General features: G+C 35.6%; 1 long non-coding RNA gene across 1 annotated transcript; it reads left to right on the forward strand.

Moving 5' to 3' along the window:
- Window positions 1-6,458: 6,458 nt before the first annotated feature.
- LOC115411939 (uncharacterized) lies at window positions 6,459-12,371 on the forward strand. The gene is made up of 4 exons (XR_003934287.1): window positions 6,459-6,522; window positions 7,606-7,609; window positions 12,201-12,206; window positions 12,361-12,371. It is a non-coding gene; the product is annotated as an uncharacterized LOC115411939 (long non-coding RNA).
- The last annotated feature ends 8,202 nt before the right edge of the window (window positions 12,372-20,573 follow it).

A 20,573-nucleotide genomic window follows, 5' to 3' on the forward strand; every position in this document is an offset into this window, starting at 1 on the left:
TGACCAAAACCATCTACTGATTTACAATGTTTAATACCTGTTGATTCACTAATCCTATCAATACATATAAATAACTGGTGTAAAATACAGTTTGTCATCTTTTCATGGTCATCAGATATGACCCATCTGGACGCCCAGAGGCTCCGTAGTTACTGTGGAAACACCAGTAAAACCCATGGAGTTGAATTAATGACAGTGGATGGAGACACATGGTTTATGTTCAGTTAATGATATATTTTGCTGAAAAAGTCACTTCAGCTTCAGTTTTCTCTATTTCTGATATAATAACCTTTGATTTTACTTTGACATTTTATGAACATTTACATGATCATTGAATTAAATATAGAAAAAATAAACGAAAAAATAAACAGGACAATATTATAATAAATGGCAATAAATCACTTAAGAAAGGGTAAATATAGAGAAAAATTCATTTGTGAACTGCCACAAAAGTGTATGGGGGGGCATTTATGATGACAGTCTGTATGTAACTCAAAAGTAATACAGGAGTCATGTAACACATTACACTTCTGAGACAGTAATAATGTAAGGTAAGGAATTATTTTTAAATAACAGTAACAAGTAATCTGTAATGTATAACAGTTTGGAAGTAAAATGCACAACACTGATCGTATATAGACACTACTATAGTATATGCTGATTACATAAGCCTTATCTTAACCATACATGATATTAAAATACTGTTTAAATATTAATGCATCAAACATAACAATCCAATAATGCAGCTGTACACATTATCCTTTCATTTACTGTCATTTTTGCATTATGTACCTTCTTTTACTTTGGATCAGATTACTTTTTTACAGTACTCTTTGGGCTGCAAGAGATATTTTACACATAATAACTGCTGTAACAATATTTAGTTTTAAGAGGGTGATTTTAGCTCCTCAGATACACCATCGTAGTCTTTGGAGTCACTTATACTTGACAATGTAAAGATGTCACTCTAGGCAGAAGATTTTTGCTATCTGGCAATTTCTTTTACTATTTATTAACCTTTACTATTTATTTTTCATTTTTTTAGACTGTTTCAATTTTGTCAAATAAATTGAAAATACAAACCACTTTGAAGCTGGACTACATGATCAGCATCCCCTGTGAAGCTAAACATTCTGACACTATTTACAATAGAATTAACAACTGAATGATGAATGGAAAACTACCCAATCAACACTAATTATCAATACCAGTGGCAGGGTTAAACCTGATGGGCTATGTGCTAGAATGGGGCCTCAGACTAGGGAGATGAACTGCATGAAAAGTCACCGGATAAATGGAAAAACCAAAAGAGTTACATAAAGGAGTGTACACGCAAGCAACATGGGAGAAAGATAGGAAAGATGAGGGAGAGTTTATTCCTCTCCCCTCATCTGTTCTCCTTTTATTCTCTGAGGTTCAGACCAGTGATACGTATCTAGATCTGGCCTGCATATTTTGGACTGATCCCTCCCCGGGGTTCCTCAAACTGCCCCTCTATGTTTGGGCAAGCTTGAAAGAGAGTTGATAGTATTCAAAGTACCATGACAAGAGAGTGACGCACACAGTCGCTGAGTTTTTATCTCCACATCGGCAGCTGGGAGCGCAGCTTCAACACATGCCCATCGTCTCACGTTTCTGCAGCAGCGGTCCCAGATGCAAAACGGGCCATGAGAGGCGCTTCATAGGTCAATGGCTTGGTGATTTATGAGACAGTGCCACACAATGACTATACACTGCACAGTGCATTTCAGCATCACATGAAGAGATGCACTGAGGGTCATGAAATTTTATCAGGTGTATCTCTGTCAAACCTCCCTCCAAGCAGCGGATAGATGGAAAAAAAAAAAAAAGCTATAAATTGCTAACTCTTGCAGAAAGCCTTGAGGACCAGTCAGCTGATAAGTTATGTATGCTAATGTGGCAAAGTGGTTTGTCTAATTCTAAACAGACTTTTTCTAGTCAGAGAACAACAGGATGTTTGCCCTAATCTAGATGTTTTAATGCTTTACTGTCTGGGAAACTGGCTAAAAAACACCGCAAAGAACTGAGCGGATGTCACTGAGAGGCCTTAGGTGAAGATGTGTGTATCTGCTGTTCATATCACAACCACAGATCACTGACGATCGCTGGGAGGTCTTTCCCATATGACCCATTTCACTGCTCCACTTGCTGCGCCTTGGGTAAACAATGATTGTGTTTGTTAGATAGGCACATGTACAGTAATAAGACCATTTATCTTCTTAGATGTGTTCGTAATTTGTTTCAAGAAGATCGAAAGATCAATATCACTGATCGACTATGTATGCAAGGGTCATGTAAACCTCCTGGATGTTCCGAAGTGGCTTATATTCTCAAACTGTCATTATTCTAATTGAGATATGTGCGACATGCTGATATTGAGTTTATAGTAGCATTATCTGGAACATTTAACATATGCACTTTGAGGGGTGGGGGGTTTACATTAGTTTCCAAACAAGGCCTTTCACATTCTCCAGATCACAATTTAATTTTAAGATAACTGTGATGATTTTACACAATCTCAGTAATCGTCTCCATTTACCTGCATAAAAACAGTAAGTGAAACAGAACATATTTCCACTGTTTCACTGGCATTCTTTAATGCCATTTTGATGCATCTCATTCATCAACTATCCAGCATATTCTCACTGTAAACATAAATATCAGCAAAGAATTTCATTATCAATGCATTACTACTTATATCAGGGTTTTCCATTGGTTTTCAGAGGATTTGGGCTCTTTATACAAATCTTATGATTGTAATGAAAACATTCTATTTTGAAACAAATGGCACAACCGCTTAAGTTTTACATTAAACAAAGTATGCTGCATGTAAATGGAAACATTAACGGAATATTAATTTTCATGAGCCGTGTAAACACTTCAGTGGGTGTATTGTCTGTTTCTGAATAGACGACAATCAGGCCCAGACTTTACAGTGATGAGGGGGAGTCACAACATCAGCCTGGGTCGTTCTAGAAAACTGGTCAAACAGCAAAGTGCAGGTGCTCATCACTGCAACATAAGGTTGTTTACACCAGCACCAAGGAGAACTGTGTCACTCCTCCACAGTCTGTCACTGCAGTGGAATGGAAAAACAATTTCACCTTCCACTCAGTTGGCATCACCGCTTGTGACTTTTTGTGGGGAAAACCCCTAATTGATTTATGACAAATGAATGGGTAATAGGTTTTCTATAAAGGCAATCTGACTTAGCAATAAAAACAGAGGCGTTACTAGTAAAATAAATGATGGTTCTATTGTCTTCAGTGAGTCAGCACGAACAGAGCCATAACGTAAGCAAACACGAGTGGAAGACAGTATGAGGAACAAGGGTCTATCAAGTCAATAAACCTACAATTAACAAACATTGAGCTGCTCTTTCACACTGTACACAGGATGTCCTACCACAGTGACACAGAGGAGCATTACTATTAAAAGTTTTGCACTAAATAAGAACTCAATTCTCACTGTCATTTCAGAAGTGTTTAGATCCCATTTGTAACACTGACAGTGAATTTTCCCCTATCTTTTGTTTTAAAGAGATGTTCAGTATAGTGACACAGGAATTAATATGAGTTGTGTTGTATTGAAAAGGCTTAACACAAAAAAAATACTATCTAATAGTAGCTTATTCAGCCAAACATATTGAATCAGATGAATACATTTATCTTTTTTTTTTTGCATATTTCTTAATTCAGAGATTTTTTAGTAAAGGAAAAAAGCAAGACAAAAGTTACTTCCAAATAAAATACATAAATTGTTCTCAGTGAGAGGAGGAGGAGGAAATAATCTAAAATAGATAATGAATTTGAAAATGCATCGCGTTAGAACAACTCTAAAAAGGATGTGTGTTTCAATCACAGGAGTTAAATTATGGAGCAGATTAATTAAAGCAATGTAAAAACATCACTAAGTTTAAAGGAAAATATAAAATACAATACAACTAAATACAAGGATGAAGAAAAGCAGTTTAATCCAGGATGTTAATGTCAGTGTTTAAAGAAAGAAAATAGCTGTTGTGTTTTGTGCTGTTTTATTCTTTATTTAAACAGATTCATTTGAGTTGTGTGTAGGAATATAAGTATAAGTTTTGCCTACTGCTTTTCAAACATGGCAAGAAAAGCAAATGTAAATGTACCTTGTAAGAACTCTGAATGTCTAACAAAACGAAAATCTATCTATCTAAAAACAGATTACATATTAGTTCTGTAACATGTTGTGTTTAAGTACGTTTCTGTAACACTGAAGGCGTCACTGCTTTTTCAGCTTCTACAAATCAATGTTGTCATTATGCTAGTACTTAAAAGCTAAATTAAGTACATAAATTAAAATGACTAACACTAGACTATTCCTCAACATAAAAATAAACCTACTTATGCACTAACAAAAACTACAGTGGAAAAAAAATATCTTATAGTCTAAATAAAAACTAGTGTGTCATAATCTAGAACCACTGAACAATCATAGCAACTCCTAAAAGACTCTCCAGCTCTTTAAGCACATCACCACTTCCTCCTAGTGGTCATTACAGGTAAGGCACCTACAGCTTTCACACAAATCTGAGTAAGAATCTAAACTGAGCACAAACAGTAAAAGCACATTTACAACTTCTATAAAAAAAACGCTGTCTCCAGCTATAAACCTGTCTCTAATGTGTGATTCTGTTATTTCTCTTTACCGTAACAGCAGGGGACTTTTTACTGGATCATTTCGAGACATCACAGAGCCCTCTCACTGATTCCTCCCAGGAGAGACTGTTAATGTGTGATTAGTGGTCGGGTGTGTGTTGACGTCTGATGCTCTTCCATGGGCTCCGCGCTGCACGCTACCGTGACTGGCAGAGGAAGACTGGCCCGTGAGTCAGAGCACTTGCGGCCTGCTGCTGCCGGCTCAGTCCTGCAGCTGGGTCTGCGGCAGTGACGCTTGGGCTGCTCAGAGCCTGACAGCTACTGTATCTGCAGCAATCTGTGGTCGGGAGTCTGGACCTCAACTGACCAGGGTTTGGTTCTCATGGTCCTCAGAGGGAAGGTGGAGGAAAGTCCCTGAAAGACTCATATCTGAGGGAAGCAGCCTTGTAATTCTCAGTTGTGGGTAGAGTATTCACATGGGAGACGGGTTCATTTAGAAGTGTTAGTTTACTATAGTTTGTAAGAACAGATGACGTGTTGCTAAGGCAGGGCATCAAAACTCTTCAGTAGTGGTACCAGTACCTTGGCTTCAGCACTGGTTCCTAAACAGTAATTATAATACACATTACGGTACATGGATATGGTCTTTAATTTCAGGTTTTAACTCAGTTTATAACAGCAATTTTACAACATAAAACTAAAACCTTTTTTACCACAAGTGGTGGTCTGTTGATAAAATATCATTCATTAAAATGTAATATATGTGAGTCTCCTGTATGCACTGATTTACTCCGTAAGCAGGGTTCTTGCTCTTTATCCAAATAAAAATTCTAGACTTTTTCAAAACTGCAATTTTTTTTCCCCAAAACCTTGACTTTATGTATATTTGTGTTCCTACTTTTTTGGTTGAGATTGTACCTGTTGTGTGTTGTAGAAAAGTTCACTTTAATAAATGTATGAGTATATGAATGCATAATTTGCAGTAAAACATACACATTTACACATAGACATAAACATTTTCAAAACCTACACAGGAAATTTTCCTGAGTGAAATTTACTCAAATTGAAGAAAATTTTACTCTACTCAGATAACATTTGGTCCCTCTCTAAAAAGAGTAAAAGTTACTCTTTGGGTACAGCTCTCCAAACTCAATATAGAGCCAAATTTACTGTTTTTGAAGAAAATACTTTTGACTCTGGAAAAAATGCTCAGTAATTTTTCCTGTGTATGAAAATCATAAAAGTGAATGGATATCACACAAGTTTCACTAGAATCATTCCAGTACCAACCGGTTAGTGAAATCATATCCAGTTTTATGTCTTCCTTGTGTATTTCTTATCTTATAAGATTATGTGCCCTTGACATGTTGTGAAATGTTGGTCCCGTATAAACCATCTCAGAACCTGAGAACCTCAGGGACTGGTCTTTTGCTGCTGCCCAGAGTCAGGACTAAACACGGTGAAGCTGTGTTTCAGTTCTATGCAGCTAAACTCTGGAACAGTCTTCCTGATGACGTGAGACAGGCCTCTACTCTGACAAAGTTTAAGTCCAGGCTGAAAACAGCTCTGTTCAACTGTGCATAGAAAAACAGAAAGGGTTCTATCTGCACTCTTCTCTTTTACTTTGTTTTAATTGATTATTATTTATGTTTTATTGATTATGTTTTAATTGTAATTGTGTGTTTTTAACCTGTCTCTTTTCCATTTCTATAAAGCACTGTGAATTGCCCTGTGTATGAATTGTACTATACAAATAAATCTGCCTTGCCTTGCCTTGAGCATACTCTGAATTCAACTATGAGAGAAACTTTTTTCCATAGTTTATCAAAACTTTCACACAAAATTCCAGATTTTTCAAGGTCTAGAAAACAGCGTTTTAAGACCTGCACAAGCACCCTGCTTAAGTACTGATTTAGCATCAAACAACAGTTCTCGATAGTTGATTATTTGGAATCTCTTAACATTCCCATTAAAAAAATTTTAAAAAATCACAAATGAAAAAAAGAAAAATGGATCTGACCAGTGGTGGAAGAAGTATTTTCCTACCAATGTCCTGCATTCAAAACCTTATGTAAGTACAATGTAGCTAACTAAAGTCATTATGCAGTAAAATGATCCCCATCAGCATTTTATAATTACATGGTGTGTACATGAATGTGTTTCATTTTACTGCTGTACATGTTTGAGCCTATTTTGAAATGTTTTACATGCACTTGGCTGGTTTATCATATAAAGACACAAACAGCCATTGGCAACCAAAGCCATCTACTGATGTAAACTGTTGTTGATCCACTAATCCTATCAATACATGTAAATAATTGGTGTAAAATACAGTTTGTCATCTTTCCATGGTCATCAGATATGACCCATTTGGACGTTCTGAGGTTCCGTAGTGAACACGGAAACACAGTCATCTTCTACAACTTTGATTCACCAGTAATTTGGATAAATAACAGTGAATGGAGACACTTGGTTTTTATTCAGTTAATGATATATTTTACTGAAAAAGTCACTTTTTCTTCAGTTTTCTCTGTTTTAATCTAATAACCTTTAAATTTACTCTAAGTTTTCATGAGCGTCTAAATTAAGTATAGGGAATCAAATATAGGAAAATACATGATTTACACTAAAAACTGCAAAATGCGGAAGATAATATTATAATAAATTAGGATAAATCACTTAAGAAAGTGGGGAACTGACACAAAAGAAGCACTAGGTCTTTATGGGTTAATCTAGGTCTATTTCCTAAGTCACATTTTTTCAGGTCATAGCTAATGATGAAAAATGAAGCAGCAATTTTAGTAGAGTAAAGTTACACAGATATCAGAATTTGGCCAAAAATATGACACTGAACTATGAAATATGACCGGCTACTGATATGTTTGTAGCATCGCTGTCCTGGGAGAACCACTTCTCTCTAAAAAAAAATCTACTTTTTATGAGCTCTGAAAAACAGGCTTGTTTATTAGCTCTGTGAAAAAGTATTATCAAGTGTATCCCAGGTTTTTGAAAGGTTTATTTGGTTTAAGAAGATGGAGAATTTTGATTTCCCATAAGGAAAAACATTTACATTTACATGTGAAAAGACACATGCACCACAATGGACAGAAAATGGATGAAAAACGGTGGTCAGACAAAAAATACAGTATAGAGTATGTAAAGCAGTGTTTTTCAACCTTGGGGTTGCCTGGGATTCAATGGGGTTGCCTGAAATTTCTAGTAATTGATAAAAATTAAAAAAAAAAAAAAAAAAAAAAAAAATTACTAATAAAAATTATATGGTGAGTTGAGAGAGACAATCACAATACATAAAAGACATGGCAAACTGTGAAGCTGAAACTGAAGCACTGTGGTACTGTTTATCTTTCAAATGTTCATTGTGGTCAGTTTAAGATGCTGCAGCTCTTTCATAATTCATAGTTTGAGTTATTGTTGTCTTGTAAATCCAAGCTGGACTGACTGTACATATCCTGACCAAGGAAAATAAAATTCTCTCTTTGTGCAGTAATCTACACCTGGCTTTTCTGCCTCCGTCCATAATAATATACATTATATAGACTAAATGTCGTCTAAAATGAACATTTATTTGCAACATAGTATAGCAAACTATTACATGATCAAAAACAAATTAATTTTAGCAAAAAAAAAAAAAGTCTCTGTTTTGAATGTCTGGATTCGCCAGAAATTTGTGATGTTAAAATGGGATCACGAGCCAAAAAAGGTTGGGAACCACTGATGTAAAGTATAAGAAGTATAAAGCAACACAAAATGGAAAACACAAATGCAGTACCTAAAATGTACAGGTATAGCACATGAAAAAAAAAAAAAAAAAATCAATCACCTGGACCTGACAAACAGTCCAGTGCCACATATCACTACTGTCCATCAGCTAAACAACTACTCAATTACTGTTTGCAGCTCTATTGAAAAGTAACTACAGTTTCAAGTGCTAAAAAGGTGTCAGTAAAAAGAACATAATTTACTACAGTACTCAGGTAATTGTAAAAGTAAGACAGACTAGAGACAGAGGCAGCTCATTTGAAAACTTCGAAATGAAACACTCCCACCTGCTGAATGCTTTGAGTGTCAAACAATGACAACCTCTTGACCAACTCTCCCAGTTAAGCCAACAAAATGCCTGGACCGGATGTTATAGCGCGGCTCCTTTGAGGTTGACCATGAGTCACTGAAAGGGGACAACACCCTCCTTCCCCCTCCCTCCATCCCCTCCCACAGCTTTGAAGTGGTGGCAGATTGTGCACAAACAACATAAACCTCCCTGCGACAAACGCTGTGATTTACCACCCAAGGCAAGGAAATGGCCACTAAGACAGTTCTATTCAGTTTATAGGGCTGTTTTGTAGTTTTTGTACCTCCGGACGGACACTCTTTTGTGATAGCCACTTTGAGAATGCTGGAAATGAGGATTCCCAAAGCGGAGCCAGAACAAATGCCCGGCCAGGCACCTAACTGAGTCTTACAAGCTGAGGACAGTTTTGTCACAACAAATCTCACACTCTCACTCCTGTGGTAAACACATTCAAATGCCAATTTCCAGTGAAATCAGCAGTCTAATGATGCTCTTTTACACTTCACATGTCACTTCAGATGCAATTTAAGCAATGAATTTATAAAAAATGCAAAAATGGAAATGAAAAGTACCATTTTGAGGTGAGTTGTTTGGTTGAAAATAAACATAAATGCATAAATTTCACTTAATTTCACATATCTTACGCACAAGTCTCACCACGCCTACATCTAAAATTGTACAAGAAATAATGTATTTGTTGATATATGGCTCCCTAATGTACAGTGCACTTCAGGATATGGTCACAAATCTTTCAACTGAGGATATAACAAAACAAAAGCATCCCCCTGTCATTATTATAGAGTAGTTCAGATAAAAAAAAGTGCGAAAATGCATCTCTATATGCAGTCAGAGGATGATGAAACACATCAAATATATGACAAAGTAGTGCCTTATGTCCAAAATTCAAATGGGACTTAAATGTCATCTTTCACATGTCTGTTGGCACAAATATAAACAATTAAAGTCACAAAATTATTTTCTTTATCTTTTACTTTACTGTTTTCCTTAATCATTTTACCCTTTATATTACCTTTTCATTGCCTCTGTGCTGCTGTAATATGACTGTTATATTGGTTTGGCATCAATAAAGCCTGACTGAACATTTATTGACAAATAAGATGTAATGCTTTTAAATACCACAAGAGGGAACCATTTTCTAAAAAAAATCCACAACTCTGTTACCTTATGTTACCTTTTGGCACTGACTCTGAATGTGTTTGTCTACTGCTTTAAGTGGGAACAAATAAGTGGTAATTCACACAATGCATGGTGTATCAGCAAGTCATTAAATACTACATCAAATATTAGTGATCAAAAGATAGTAAAGGGCCTGAGGGGGGGAATCCAGTTGTTTTCAGAGTGGGACTTTGCCACATATGTGTTGACAATATCTAGTTTAAATATGGATATATGAATATGTTATTACTATAGTACCTTATATGGGATAATATAGAATATTATATGTATTTATATCACATATGTATATGTGTTTTGATTTTTGTTTGTTTTTTAGTTTTTATTCATATCTGAGATTGCTGATACTAGTATGATAATTTGTGAATGGATATTATATTTGTGTATATAGGAATAAGGCTGTGTTATATTGTTGTATTGTTGTTGTTGTTGTTGTTGTTGTTGTTGTTGTTGTTAGGGTTATTGTTGTTATTGATATTATTATTATTATTATTATTATTATTATTATTATTATATTGATAGTCACATAAAACAATAATTGCTTCTATTTATTTAGAGATCATAAGGAACAGATATTGGGGGTAGGAGTATATAAGTTTTTACTTCCTCCTACTCCTTTTCGAGCATGTTTAATTTTATTTATTTTTTTATTCTATTTTATTTTATTTTTCTCTTTTGTTTACTTATCAACCTTTTATGTATCATTACTGATATTTTGATGGTTGGTTTTGTTTTGATTTCACTGTCTACCTGTTCAAAATAAAGATCTGAAATCAAATCAAATTTAACAAGAAAAGCACTTGGAGACCAAAGACCTCCGCTAAGACAGATCTCCCCCCCGATCACCACCAAAATTTAATCATTTGTTCCTTGTGCCAGTATCAACATTTCCTGAAAATTTCAAGAAAATCCATCCATAACTTTTTGAGTTATCTTGCTAACAAACAAACAAACAAACAAACACACAAACACACAAAGCAAAGTGATCACAATACCTCCTGGCGGAGGTAAAAATACTGAGATACATTGCTGAAGTTCACAAAGTAAATAAATCAAATCACATGAACACTGAAATTTGCATTTGCACCGGCTGCAGTATTATCAGACCCTTAGTTGATGGCAGTCCCAGTGAAATCGCTGGATACTTTATCTGTCTTCTCTACGTTTAGTGTTTCACACAAATGAAACCCTTCTGCAGCATCACTATTCTCTATGCCCAGGTGAAACCCAAGCTCCCTGAGGCTACTTAGAGCAGCCACAGACCGAGAAGCCAAGACTGATAAGAGTGGGAGGGGATGAGCATCACATAGTGTGTAAATCACTTTATTTAGGGACATTATCAATTGGTCAGAGATCCTGATATGGAGAGAAAGAAGTCCTGGAAGCTTGTGAGAACAGAAAGAAATAGAAAGAAAAGCTCTTGTTACACTGAAGAGTAAATGGGCTGGTACTACAGACGACCAGATCATTTTAAGCACTGTTATTAAACTTTGGAACAGTCTAGACATCCAACACAAGCAATGCCAAAATATCCACCGATTTAAACTGCTATATAAACATATGGTCTGGTCCCAGTATAAAGATAGAGGGTCTTAATACTTATGTTACATGTTGATATGTGCTTGTTGCTCCTCATCTAGTTGGTATGTGTTGTCCATTACCTTCTGGTATTGTTCTTACCATTGCTGTTATGTGCTGCCCTTTACCATTAGTGATATTGTAGTTTTCTTACCATTGTTGGTATGTAATTATCTTAATGTAAATTAACGGTTAACTGTTATCCGTGGTAACACCACCATGAATGCACCATGAGTTTATTCTAATTTGATATAGGCCTATTTTATTCATTGTTCTGGCTTGAAGTCTAAAGACAGGAGTAAGTATTTAAAATGTTATTATGTTAAGTTATCTGATAATGAGAATGGGGGTGGGATTAAATAAGTTTTTCTTCTTCGCACTCCTGTTCGAGTGTAAATGAATGTTTTTGGAATTTTGAACTTGCATGTATTCTGTAAATACTTGAAATAAACAAATAAATGAAATATATATATGTGTGTGCGTGTGTGTGTGCGTGTGCGTGTGTGTACTCCACCAGTCAAAAGTTTGGACTCCCCTTCTCATTTAAATGGCATGAGATGGACCACAGATGGCCAACAAGTGCTCAGCATCACTGGGAACTCCTTCAAGATTGTTGGAAAACATTTCAGGTGACTACCTCATGAAGTTCATCGAGCGAATGCCAAGAATGTGCAAAGCAGTAATAAAAGCAAAATGTGGCTATTTTGAAGAATCTAAAATATAAAACATGCTTTGAGTTATGTCACACTTTTTAACTACATAATTCCATATGTGTTCATTCATAGTTTTGATACCTTCAGTGAGAGTCCACAATGTTGACAGTCATGAAAATAAAGAAAACCAGGTGAGTCCAAACTTTTTTTTAACATGAACTAGAAGTGCACTGCTGACAGTGCACATAATACATCCTGTTTATCAAATACATTGTTAAATCAATGCTAACTAAAGGTTCAGTATGTAACATTAAAAGAAATTGAGAATATAATTGCAGAAATAGAATATAATATTTATAATTATGTTTTCATTAGTGTAAAGTTCGTCACCATGCATTTTTACAGTAGCAAAGAAATGACCCCCTGTTTTTTTATCCAGGTGGCATCTGGTGTTAAGCTACATGAGCATCACCAACCAGGTTTGAGTGTGGATCAGAGTTGATATCCCCTGAATGGGCTTTATGCACAGCTCAACTACTTCCTGAACTTCTGGTGGCTCCTTTATTTCCTGTCTTTCATTAATGGACACACTGATTAATCCAGGTGTGCCTAATTAATCAGTAGTCACAACAAGAAGTAGCAGACACACCTGGATTAATCAGTGTGTTCAATATTGAAAGACAGGAAATAAAAGAGCCACCTGAAGTTCAGGAAGTAGTGGGGCTGTGCATAAAGCCCATTAAAATCAATAAAAAGGTTCTGATGTGAGGCTATTTGTGTGGTGACTGTACACTGAGTGTTTGTTTGGATCCAATCATCACCTTTACTGTTAAATGTGACTTAGGCTACGTTCAGACAACAGGTCTTCATGCACAAGTTGGATTTGTTGGTGAAATCTGATTTTTTTTTTTGTGTGCTCATCCATATTACACATTAAATGCGACTTCTATCAGTTTTGAGTATGAACCGAATACGACCCTGAAGTGACCCACATGCGCAAAAGAGGTCCTGATGTAATACGTGACCATGCAGGTACACACTGTGTTTATGGAAGTAAGTATGTTTTTCACACCGCTCCTCCTCCTGGGAAGCAGAATTGTGATATTTGTCATATTTCAATTCTGTAAATGTCAGATAAATGCAACCTGGTCGTTAAAACTGAAGTTGCATTGCAAGGTATCGGATACGTATCAGATTTAGGACCACATATGAAAGTGGCCTGGGTCAGATTTGAAAAATTCAGATTTGTGCTGTTCAAACTGTCTTTAACAGATCGGATACAGGTCACATAGGGGCAAAAAAATTGGATTTGGGCCACATTTACCTGCAGTCTAAACATAGCCTAAATATCATTCACTGAACATTTAAATATCAAGTTTTGTTTGTTATTATATTATAATTAATTACATATTGTTATAATGCTTCACCCTGCTGTCTCAAAAATCAATTTCAGCCATTGAAAAACTCAATAACAAAATAACTTCAAGCTTGTTACTGAGTTTAACTACTGTAACATATAAAAGCCTAAAAGGTGACTTTAAAATATTTTGCCCTCTATCATTCACTGCTCTCTGAATATCCATCTATTATCACCTGGACCCTGACTGAGTCTAGTTTGCTGCTCTGAAAAAACACTGCCATACTCTCTGGTTGAATAGCCCATTAGGAGTCCAGTGATCTGAAGATAACAGGACAAAGTGGCTACTATACTCCAGCAGATGGCTGCCTCACCACTTTAACATCCACCTCTCTGCGTGCATGCAAGCACGGAGTTAGAATGCAGAGGCCCCAGTGAACAAAACAAAATCATCCCCTTCTCCAAATCCAAACACATGCAATTCAGGTTTTTGTATTGTAGGTTCAGATTACTAGTAATTAGAAACACCATACTGACAAACCCTAACATATGATCACAAGCCAAAGGTCAATATCAAGACCTGCAGGATCTACAACACATGACCGCAATGATTCTTTAATGGGCTGTACATGGGAAAATACCCGATGTTCACTGAAGAATGTGAAACATAGAAGACAATATTAAAATGAAAACATAACCTCCGCCATTTCACTTGGCGGAGGTAATAAATTATGATAAACCACTTTGGAAAGGTTAAAAGTAAGGAAAATGCATTTGGACGTAAGAAAGTCCTAATGTTGTTGTTTTGCTTTCTGATGTCATTGCATGGTTAACTTTAGAACTGAAACAATTAATCAACTAATTGACTCGAGTTAGTTAAGAAACTATTCAATTGAAGCTTCCTTTCCTTAAATTCACTTAACACTTAACATACAACTTTGTGGTGATCCTGGCATCAATTAGTTACATCTTAAATGGTTAGTAAGTTGTATAGAAGTTTGTTGAAGACTGCAGTGCACATATTGTTTTATGTTGTTTTTATTATTTCTAATATATCTATAAATATGTGTACTTTTATACTGTTGTTATTGTTGTTAATTCTTTATAGATATTTTTATATATGCTTTGACTTTTATATCTTTTGTAGTTGTTGTTTCAGCTGGTACTGCAATACAAAGCAAGTTGTTTGTCATTTCCATGCATGTTTTCTTCACATTTTTACAACTTTATTTTCATCTATTCAAATTAACTTGAATTAAGGAAATAATTAATAGCTGCAGCTGTAATTAATTAACTTAACAAAAAGCCTCGTCAGTCATTTTATTCAGGCCTGAACATAGTTAGACAAAATATATAAAGTTCATGAATCTGGTATTCTACCTGTCCTGTTGTGTTCGGTGGAGGTGATGGTGATGGTGGCCGCCATGTTGACTGTCCGGGCCTCCTGGATGTGGGTCGGACTCGGTAACTCTTGTTTACAGGGTTATTACACTCCTCCACATTAACTTACAGGTCCGGTTCTTTGCTAGCATACAACAGCAAAATATATTTGCTATGTTTATCCTTGTTAGGCGTGTCTTTTGCTGCTTCACCTTTCCTGTAGCTAACTTTTATGCTAACTGAGGGGCAGACATCAGGCCATTATACTCTGTTCTGATTGGTTGTTTCACTACGCGGCTTTGATTGGGTCATTCATCATGACTATTTATGTCAATCAAACGAGTATGTTGACTTCCTGATCACACAAAAATAGACACATGCAGTTCATTTATTTTTTTTTTTTCTCATGTTAGCAAATAGAAACGACCTGAAATGTCTTTATAGAAATATATTCAATTTTAACAATATAATGTCTGTTAATAAATGTTTTGTGCATTTGTGCACTGTGATCTGTATGTTGTGTTAATAGTGAGCTGAGACATCATATTGTTGAAACTGCACTTTTTCTGATGACATTTCTGGTTGTACGTAGTTGTTCAGGTTATTCACATTTTCATAATGTATTACTTTTTTCACCCTAAAACAAAGAGAAGATTTTGGATTATTATTTATAGGTTATAATGCATATTATTTTACTGGTCCAGCCCGCTTGACATCACATTGGCTTGTATGTGGTCCCAGAAAAAAAATCAGTTTTACCCCCCTGTTGTAGATGGTGGTCTATTATCTGTCTTTTCTGTGGCATTTGCCACTTGATTGATGTACAACACGTCCAGTCTGAAGTCACTGCACATGCATGGTGTGAGCTCCTGCAAAACTCCAACAATTTCTACCTACTACAGAAGGGCTATAAAAATACCTGTGAGTCCTGGACCAAGAATATAATATTTGAAGTGTGCTTGTCTGATCTGATATATCATTGCTATTCCAAAGAACGGAAATATGGAGAGAAACTATGAAAGTGTTCATAAAAACTATCACACTGACTTCCCTCTGAAAAGTAAGATGAGAAATGGGAAGGCGAGGGGACTAAAATGAAGTCACTTATTTTTCCCCACATGAAGATTATTAAAGGAGCGTATGACTTTCATCACAATTTTTTTCAAATGTGTAAAACCCCAGTGATATCCTAATTATTACTAATCCATTAGTCTTTCTATGCTTATGCACCTGAATCACTTCCCTCATGGTGAACAACATCAAAGATGACTCCATCATAAACACAGTCCACTTGTTTGCATAACAAACCAAAATGTTACTCAGGCCTTTTCGGAAATTTTGGCACAAAGTGCATTGTGGGAATGGGAATTCCATGCAGCAGCAATTTTGCTGTCTCTTCATGAGTGCTGAACCCAAATGTGGCCTTTACCTCCAGCAACCTACTCATTCTATAAAATAACCCTGGTGGAAAGTGTAATTTTACATTAATAATCTGGCTCATTTTCTTGCCAAATCTGTGAGAAACTGCTTTCGCTTCCCACAATTGATTTTGTGGCAAAATTTCTGAAAAGGCCTGAGTGATGTTTTGGTTTGTTATGTAAACAAACGGACTGTGTTTATGATGGAGTCATCTTCGAAGTTGTTCACAAAGAAGGAAGTGATTCAGGCGCATAAGCATGGAAAGACTAATGGATAAGTGATAATTGGCTATCACTGGGGTTTCAAACATTTGAAAAAAAATTGTGATGAAAGTCATATGATGCTTTAAGTCCAAACATATTCCACCATGACTGATGATGATATACAACTCTGCCTAAGACTTAAGGTACCAGCACCTGCTGTCCAGACTATGCAGCCCTGGCTGATTCCATCCACTGATGTGTTTCAACGAGCATTATCTTACCGAAAAATCCAGTTTTGACCTCAACAGAACAGTGCATATGCACAGGGGAACATGAGGGTTTTGAGAATGGAACAATACTTGGCAGAGTTCAGTGACTTAATGCAATATAATGCAATATATCACAAACGCATGAGGTGTCCAAAAACCTTTTTCCACCATCGCATAAGAAGTGAGTTAGATACTTAACAGGTACCAGACATGTGTCAGCACTTCTTTTGAGCATAGTCTAGTTCTCTATGCTTTTCTTTTCTTCCACTTCCTACTTAACCCAGGTAGTCGAGTCAGATGACCACCTACCCACAATACAATTCCATCAGACGTTTTTTTCTTCTTCCATAAAAGCTTTCTGAGGTTTTGTTCAGTTTCTTCTTGTTTAGTCTTAATTTGTGAAGTGGCTTAAGATAATTGTGAATTGCGGTTACTGCTATATAAACATTACTGTATTGAATTTAATTTCAGAGTATGGGTCTTAATTTTTATGCTAGTGATTATATTTTCATATTTATATACCTATTACATACCAGTAAGAGTTGCTTTGTGGAGAAAAAGCAGCAGGTGTCATAATTTAACTGTCCATTTGAGTGAAAAAGCCGAGACTAAGAATAAAACAGTAATTAGTTGTGATAAAGCTCCATTCACTAATTCATTATTATCTAACATTTTACAAAATAAAACAACTAATTCACACATAAGGTCAGTTTAAAGTGGATTACACATTTTATGGAGATGGAAAAGTCACTATCTGGTGGAGCTGCTAATTGTTCTCAGATATCTGAAATGTTTCATCTATACGAACCCAAAAGCATCATACAGTATACTCTATTAAAAACACAGAGAGACAGGTTTCAGGTGGTATTTTAACAGTATGGTATTAGTATGGTACCTTTACATAAGTCTGAGATCAGAATGCTAGTAGGCAAAAGAACTACACCTAGTGGTCAGTCTGTATCATTACATTAAAGGGGGTTGAGGTCATAGGTTTAGTGAATCATGATGTACTGTTGTGTTTCCTCTGATACAGATCTTAATATTTAAGGGTTGTGTTTTAGCCTACATTAGACTAGGATCTGATGATGATAGAGTTTGTTTTACCTCAGTTTGTTGAATTTCATATTGTGTGTTTGCTTTAATCTCAAGAGTTGGTGTGTGAATCATTGTCTGATCTCATGATATCCTTAATCTGGGCTTCTGGAAAAACCATGATCAACATGATTATTCTAACCAGGTGTTTAACCCATAAAGACCCAAACAGCCACTGGAAACCAAAATCATCAACCGATCTAAAATGTTTAACACCTGTTGATCCACTAATCCTATCAATCCATGTAAATAATTGGTGTAAAATACAGTTTGTCATCTTTTCATGGTCATCAGATACGACCCATTTGGATGTTCAGAGGCTCCGTAGTGAATGTGGAAACACCGTCATCTTCTACAACATTGATTCATCAGTAAAACCCATGGAGTTGGATCAATGACAATGGAGACACTTGTTTTATGTTCAGTTAATGATAGATTTGTTGATAAAGTCACTTATTTCTCAGTTTTCTCTGTTTTTGATATAATAACCATTGATCATCTACATGATCAGTGAATTAAATATAGAAAAATACCTGTTTTTTTTACTGAAGAAACACAAAATAATAGAATAAAAGAGTAACCCTCAACTTGAATCTGAGTTTTCATGAACATCTACATGATCAGTAAACTAAATATAGGAAAATACCTGATTGCAAAATGTAGAAGATAATACTCTAATAAATAGTGATAAAACACTTAAGAAAGATTAAATAGAGAGAAAAATTCATTTTTGTTACAGAAGTCACAAAAGTACCCCTGGGTTATTATTGTTAATCTAACATTGCATAATTAAAATGCAGCTTTCTTCGGTCAGAAGGTCACAACTTCAACAACTGCACAATTATCCCAATGGCTCTGGTTAAATGTTAATAATGAGCTCTGTCTCAAAGTATGGGTCTGCACCAAAGATAATCACATGTCCTCGGGTCATCGGAAGGAGACAAGAAGCTTTTCTTTTAAAAAAAGAGAAGTGGCTCCGTGTCCTGAACAAACAACAGTTGGTTTCATGACAGCAGACAACTTCTGTGACTGTCTTTAACATCTTATCCAATGGTCAGTAAACTGTACCGCCACCTGATAGGATCTTACGCAAACAAAATGACTGTGTCACTGCGTCTGAGGTGATTCGAGGCAGGTTTACAGTCTGTCATGGAGCTGACAACACAAGCACCAAAGCCAAATTCAGCAAACATATCACTAATCTCCACCACCATGGCTAAGAAACCCACTCTGACCGCCCATGAGACTGTTGTAAACCTTACCAGAGCATTGGGTGAAAATGGCACCAGGTTTCATTCAGCACATGTTAAATATTTGTTATTGTTTTAGCTACTTTTTTTTTTTTTTTTAATAAGAATGGACATCGCAGTACAACTACTTTTAGCTTGTAGAAGCAATTTAGTTCGGGTTTTATGTGTGTTTTTAATAGTTTTTAAGTTGTAGCAGAAGAAAAGAAATTGAGAACCAAATATATTTGCCCAGTACAACCTTGTAAAGACAATAAAGGTAAAGCTGGACTAAGATTTTTGCATATTACTGTATATTTAGTAAACATTTTATGTAAAAGAATAAAATAAAATAAGCTTCTTGAGGTGCTGGACGACTGACATGTGGGAAAAAAAGTGAGTTCACTAATCAGCTGATATCATCCCCATTCCTATTTCTAACACTAAATGGACATTATGCATACCTGTTTTAACTGAAAATTAATCTGTAAAGCTGTTATGAACTCAAAGAAATAAAGTAATAAATGATTAAAACAAACCATCAACAATAATGCATAAATGTAAATCTATCATAATTTTTGATCATTTATGCGATTATTATTATTACTGTCACAGTATTTTCAGTTTAGAAGCCTATTATTAACTATAAGTTATTAGAATCTTAAATTTTTCAGATACTGACACTGATTTACAGTGAAGAGCATTTTTAGGCATGACCATGTCCTCTGGGATTATAGCTTTATCACAGTCTACATACACATGTCTGACAGTATGTTATTATTTTATTTATTTAAATTTAAATTTTTACAGGTGTATCTGGTTTCTGTTTTAAAAATTTAAGAAAGATCAGTTTTTATGCCTCACTGCACTCTGGCATGAACTTCATTTTGGCTGTTGTCATGGGTAAGTGCAGATTTTTGCACCCATTTTAACCACATTATTTTTCAAGTCCTTTGTCTGATGGCACATTCAAAGAGCAGATAGCAGCAGATTTGACCCAACAGTGAAGATGTGTCCTGCTTAATATGAAACCTAAACATAGTCATTGTCAGACGCTGCAGAATAAATTAAATAACTGATGCTTCTTCTGTCCGACCACCTATAGGTATAGGGCTGGTGTTGAAAATCAGCCCCAGGGCAGCTCCTGCCACAGACCAGGCTGAGGCCACCCTGTTGGATGTGTTCAGGTAAGAAGGGTACATTTTAACAAACCAATATTATTTCCGAGGATGTTGCTTTGATATTAGTTTGTTTCAATCCTGTTTGCGTTTTTTCAGCCTGAAAATATTCTGAATGTTGCATTGAAATAAAACAAACCAACATATAAATTACATGATGTCTTTTCATGGCTGCATCATTGTTATATTCTAAACTGTTTTTACCTACTTTGACTTTTGTTTTATGTTTATACACTGAACAAAAATATAAATGTAACACTTTTGTTTTTGCTCCCATTTTTCATG

This window comes from Sphaeramia orbicularis, chromosome 21 (genome assembly GCF_902148855.1).
Source record: "Sphaeramia orbicularis chromosome 21, fSphaOr1.1, whole genome shotgun sequence".
In the NCBI taxonomy this organism is placed as follows: Eukaryota; Metazoa; Chordata; class Actinopteri; order Kurtiformes; family Apogonidae; genus Sphaeramia; species Sphaeramia orbicularis.